Source organism: Sciurus carolinensis, chromosome 1 (genome assembly GCF_902686445.1).
Source record: "Sciurus carolinensis chromosome 1, mSciCar1.2, whole genome shotgun sequence".
Taxonomy (NCBI): domain Eukaryota; kingdom Metazoa; phylum Chordata; class Mammalia; order Rodentia; family Sciuridae; genus Sciurus; species Sciurus carolinensis.
The window spans coordinates 41,603,731-41,609,730 of NC_062213.1; positions in this window are offsets into that span (position 1 = coordinate 41,603,731).

Sequence of the window (6,000 nt, forward strand, 5' to 3'; positions counted from 1 at the left end):
GATTAAGACTATATAAAAGATCATGAAAAACATAAGAATGAAAGGTACCAAAATGGTATTTGCTTTTGTGTAATGAGATGGATATGTTTATTTCTTCCTTTTCCTTGCATGATATTTCCAATTTTTCTAGAAACAACTTTTATTTCTTTACATAGAAAAAATTTTTCTAGAAACAACTTTTATTTCTTTACATAGAAAAAAATTAACTTTATTTATTTATTTATTTATTTTGATTCATTGTAAACAAATGGGGTAAAACCTATTTCTCTGGTTGTACATGAAGTAGAGTCATACCATTTGTGTAATCATACATGTACATAGGGTAATGTTATTTTTCCCTTCCCACACCCCTCCCACCCCTCATTCCTCTATACAATCCATCCTTCCTCCATTCTTGCCTCTCTCCCACCCCCCATTATGTATCCTCATCAGCTTATCAAAGAGATCATTCGGCCTTTGTTTTTTTTGGGATTGGCTTATCTCACTTAGCATGATATTTTCCAACTGCATCCATTTGCCTACAAATGCCATAATCTCTTATTCTTTATGGCTGAGTAATATTCCATTGTGTATATATACCACAGTTCTTTATCCATCATCACTTGGAGGGCATCTAGGTTGGTTCCACAAACTAGCTATTATGAATTGAGCAGCTATGAACATGATGTGGCTGCATCACTATAGTATGCTGATTTTAAGTCCTTTAGGTATAGGCCAAGGAGTGGGATAGCTGGGTCAATGGTAGTTCCATTCCAAGTTTAAAATAGACCAATAAGTTGTAGTAAATTCTTAAATAAGTTGACTCTGTGCTTCAGGATGAGTGAGAATCTTAGGAGTGGGAAGTTTGGCTTCCTCATGTCCTCTGCCTCTCAGGAGAGAGGTGATGAAGGAAGTAGTTACTAAGCATTGAACCTTTCTTATCTCCATGAAGGGTTGGCTTGTACAGGACCCCCTCAAACATGGGCCCACCTCTCTGAACCTTTGATCCCTTTCTACACCATCTACCTTGGCAATTCTGAGACTTGTACTTCTTTTAATATAGGATGTTGGTTTTTCCATGTTTTCTGAAAAGCCACTGTGGTCGCACATTAGTTAGGATCATCCTGAGGTCCTCGCTAGGTGCTAAGTACTGTTCAGAGGAATGTATAACATATAGAGATGTGGTCCTCATTGTATCTCCCTATAAATTAACAGATCTTTTGCCTTAAAAATCAAATATAGTTAGAACATGACATCACAGTCTTATAAATTCAACCAAATAGAAACCCCAATTGAAGACACTGCTCCACGTGTTACCTCCACTAGAGCAGATTAACCTGGTCCCAGGGGCATAGTATGCTGCTATGAAGATGATAAATATAGATCTCTTCCACCCCCACTATACAGGAGAATCAGAAACAAGTCATATTCACTTGGAATGGACAGTCTTGACTCAGAACTATTTTAATCCTACCATTCTCTGTCTTTTTTTTTTTAATTTTGATTCATGTATACAAATGGGGTACAAATTTATTTTCTCTGGTTGTACATGAAGTAGAGTCACACCATTTGCATAATCATACATGTACATAGGATAATGATGTTTGTCTCATTCTGTTATTTTTCCTTCCCCCCAACCCCCATTCTCTGTCTTAATGATACCTGACCAACTTGACATCCCACAGAATATTATGTTGGCCCACTCTATCTGTTCAGAATGCTTATTAGAGTGGATAAGTAAAAAATGACTCATTGAGATAGTGATACTATATGACATATGAGCTCCAGAGAGTGAGATATAAGCCAAATTAGGAAGAATGGAATTACTTCATCAGTAAAATATGCAGGCATGAGTTCAGAGCATCCTGGGACATCCCTCCCAATTAAAAGGCAATTTTATTGCATCTTGCATCATCTACCACAAACAAGGAAGCATGGGGCTTGGTATGCCTCTTTGGTTCCTCCAGGACAGATATTTCCATACCTGGGTATTCTCTAACTCAGTTGCTGGGGGACAAAACAGGCTGCCAGGTTCGAGTGAGTCCCAGAGCAGGAAAGGGCTATGCGATAGATGCAGGATGCAGTGAATATCCTGAAGTCGAATGGCACAACCCTGCAGAATCTGTGCTACTAGAGGTATCCAGTGGTCAGAAAACATGCCACAGACAATTTTCAGCAATCCTAGTAGAAGTTACAACAGAGACTTCTAGGAATCTGATTAAATCAATGCCACCTTCCATGAAATATAATACAATTTTTGAACGTTGTCCTTCCCACAACTTTACCCAAGGGGAGAACGTGGAGTGCCATCCTAGCTTCAGATGAAGCAATTATGGAAAATAATATAGTAGTTCATCAAGAAATTAAAACTATCTGGGCACAGTGACACATACATATACTCCCAACTACATGGGAAGAAGGGTCACTTGAGCCTAGAGTTCAAGATGGCCTCAGCAATATAGTGAGACTCCTGTCTCAAAATTAATAAATAAATAAATAATGGAATTACCATATGATCTAGCATTCCACTTTGGGGTGTATACACAAAACAATTAAAAGTGGAGACTCCAAGAGATGATGTGTGTACTCATGTTAATATGGCATTATTTGCAATAGCCCAAAGGCGGCCCAAGTGTCTATCATGGAAAAACCTATCCACGAAATGCAGCAGATGAGATGAAATAAAAAAGGAGGGTGTTTTAGTCAGTTTTTTTTTGCTGCTGGCGACTAAAGGACCCAACCAGAACAACTGTAGAGGAGAAAAGGTTTATTCAGGGGCTCATGGTTTCAGAGGTCTTAGTCTATAGAAGGCCAGCTCCATTCCTCAGGGCTCGAGGTGAGGCAGAACATTATGGCAGAAGAGTGTGGAGGATGGAAGCAGCTCACATAACAATCAGAAAGCAGAGAGAGAGAGAGAGAGAGAGAGAGAGAGAAATCTTCACTCACCAGATACAAAATGTATACCCCAAAGCCACACCCCCAATGACCCACATCCTCCAGCCACACCCTACCAGCCTTCAGTTACCACTCAGTTACTCCCTGTCAGGGGATTAATTCTCTGATGGGTTAAGACTTCTACATTCCATCATTTCTTCTCTGAAACTTCTTGCACTGTTCATACATGAAACTTCGGAGGGATACATCATACGTGAGCTGCATACATCAAACCATAACAGAAGGGGACTTTGACTTATGCTACGTAGATGAATTTTGAGGACCTTTATGTAAAGTGAAATGAGCTAGTCACAAAAAAGACAAGTACCATATGATGGTGCTTACATAAAGTAAGTCCAACTTGGTGTCACACACCGTAATCCCAGCTACTAGGGAGGCTGAGGCAAAAGAATTACATGTTTGAGACCAATCTGTCTCAAAACTTAAAAAAATAAATAAATTTAAAGGGCTGGGGATGTAGCTCAGTGGTAGAGTGCCACTGGGTTCAATCCTCAGTACCTCAAAATAAAGTACCTTGAATAGTCAGAATCAGAGATACAAAGTGGAAAGGTGATTGAGAAGGGTTTGGGGAGAGGAAGATGGGGAGTCATTTAGTTTCACAAGATGAAAAGTGTTCTATGGATAGATGGTGCAAACCATAGCACAATAATGAGAATACATTTAATGCCACTAAACTGTATACCTAAAAAATGATTAATATAGTGAGTTTTATGGTTTGGGTACTTTATCATAATTAAAAATTTTTAAACAAAAACCAGTGATGGCCCCAAAGTACTTGGCAGACAAAGATAATGGGTCTTAGGGACCACGTATAATTGAGATCCTTCTCTTAGGGGAAAAGAGCCTCTTATTGGAGGTACAGATTAATTCCTTAAGCAAGGGAAGGTTTTAAATAACCACTTGATGGCTCATTTTATTCCAACTAGTATTCATTTCCTGTGGGGTTCTCTTATGACTACCATCATACTGGACTCCAGGAATCAAAAATAAAATGAAACATTTCTGGTCTCTAGATACCAGAAGAAGACAGACATGTATGAAGATGTTTTTAGCAAAGTGCGATATGGGCTAGACTAAAGAAAAACTCATCAAAGGGGGTGTATTGATCACACTGGAGGGCTGAGAAAGCTTCATCTTGAAGAAAAATTAGAATTAATTAGAGAAGGTGAAGAGGCATTTTTGGAAGAGGGAACTAAGTACACAAAGATGTGGAGGTTAGAACAGCATGACCTGTTTGTGAACCCAAAGAAACAGGTGCACAGAGGAGGAGGTTGAAATGATGGTTAAGACAGGGTCAGATCAAGACAGTTTAGAGATGGGTTACAGTCCTGCCTTTATCATAAAAGTTACAGGGAGTCATTAAAGAATAATAATAATAGAATAGCAATATTTTTTATGATATTTCCCCAAGGGCTAAAACGTGATCAAAGAGATTGGTCTCAGTCAGCTATTTATACATAACAAAGTACCCTAAAATTCAGTGTCTTAATATACATTTATTCCTACTCCCATGTCTGCACATTGGCTGAGTCTGATCTAGGGTGGGCACAGAATGGTTGCTCTACTTTAATCTGCAGGTCTGTCCAGGCTCAGGTTATAGGCTGGGCTCAGGTCTGCTCAATGGCTATTCATCTGGACCTTATACTAAAGGACCGAACTACCTAAGTGTGCTCTTCTCATTCTTCTATAGGGCAAGTTACTATCCAGGTCATGTTTTTCTCATGGCAATGGCAAAAGACCAGAGGGCAGGCAGAAGTTGCAATGCTCCTTAAAGGCTAGGTTCAGAAAAGGCACATGGTGACTTTCCACACTTTATTGCCCAAACTAAGTCATGGAGCTGAGTTCAAAGCCAAGAGACCAATAAGTACATCATACCTTTAGTGGAAGAAACTTTAAACTCACTTGTAAGAGCATGGATGCACAAAGAGGTGAAAAATCGGGACTAAACAATTTAATGTACCATAGAGATCCTTTGTGCTCAGTACTTGAAAACTTTCATGGTATAATGGAAAAAGTATCTGCTATGGAGCCAGACATCATTTAATAACTCTAGACCCTTTCACAGATTATTTAAAATTCTCCAGACATCTGTTTTCTCATCTATAGTCTATATTGAAAACTCCCCACCTTACAAGGGATTCTAAGAAGGACTTGTGATGTTGGGGCTGGCTTTGTACTTTGGGCACCAATGCTAGGAGAGACCCTCCACCTGCTAGCTCCATCTAGTATGACTTTATTAGTAAGAACTACGGGAAGGAGATCAATGGTTTGTTAGGAGTGCTGTAAAGTTACCCTACTGGAGAGAGGCAAAAATCCAATAGGACACAGAACACAGCATTTCAAGTTATCCACGAACACCACTCTGCTGGCAACTGCAGTCATCTATCTCTGGGAAAATGGATGCCTCCCAGAAGAAACAGCAGCCAGTTACTAATATGTATTTAGTCTGACCATTCCTTTTTACGTATTCTTTGTTTCTAGGCAGTTTGACATTTTTGGGTTCCTGGATACTTTTTTGGGTAACCTAGATAGGTCAGGGTAAAGTTGGGCAAGAGGCACATGGGAAAAGTGCCCCTGGCATTGCTGTAGTTTGCTCTCTCTGTCTCTTCTGCTGCTGCTCTGTCCAGATCACCTCCCTCAGCTGAAGGATGGCACCAAAGACAATATCAAAAGTACTCTTATTTATCTTCTGGGACCAAAACTAACTTGCCCAATAATACACATCTCTTTGATCCGCATGCCCCTTAAGACCCACATTGCTACAGGAGTCCAGGTCTCTTCTATGATCTTGGTTCATCATCCTTCGGTAGCCCTTCCCTATGGAGTTTTCTTGAGAGAATTAATCTTTAGTGATTTAAGGTATACATTGTGGACATGAACTTTTTTCCTATGCTTCTAAAATGGGGTAACTTTATTCCACCCTTGAAAAAAATGAATGGTTATAATAGTAGTAATGGTTACTAAAATAATTTTCTAAAGGGTTTGATTCCCTTATAGGAACCCCAGTTGAGAAAGGATGCTGGAGTGTAGCCCTGATCCTGTAGTTGAAGTTAGACTCTGGCACCA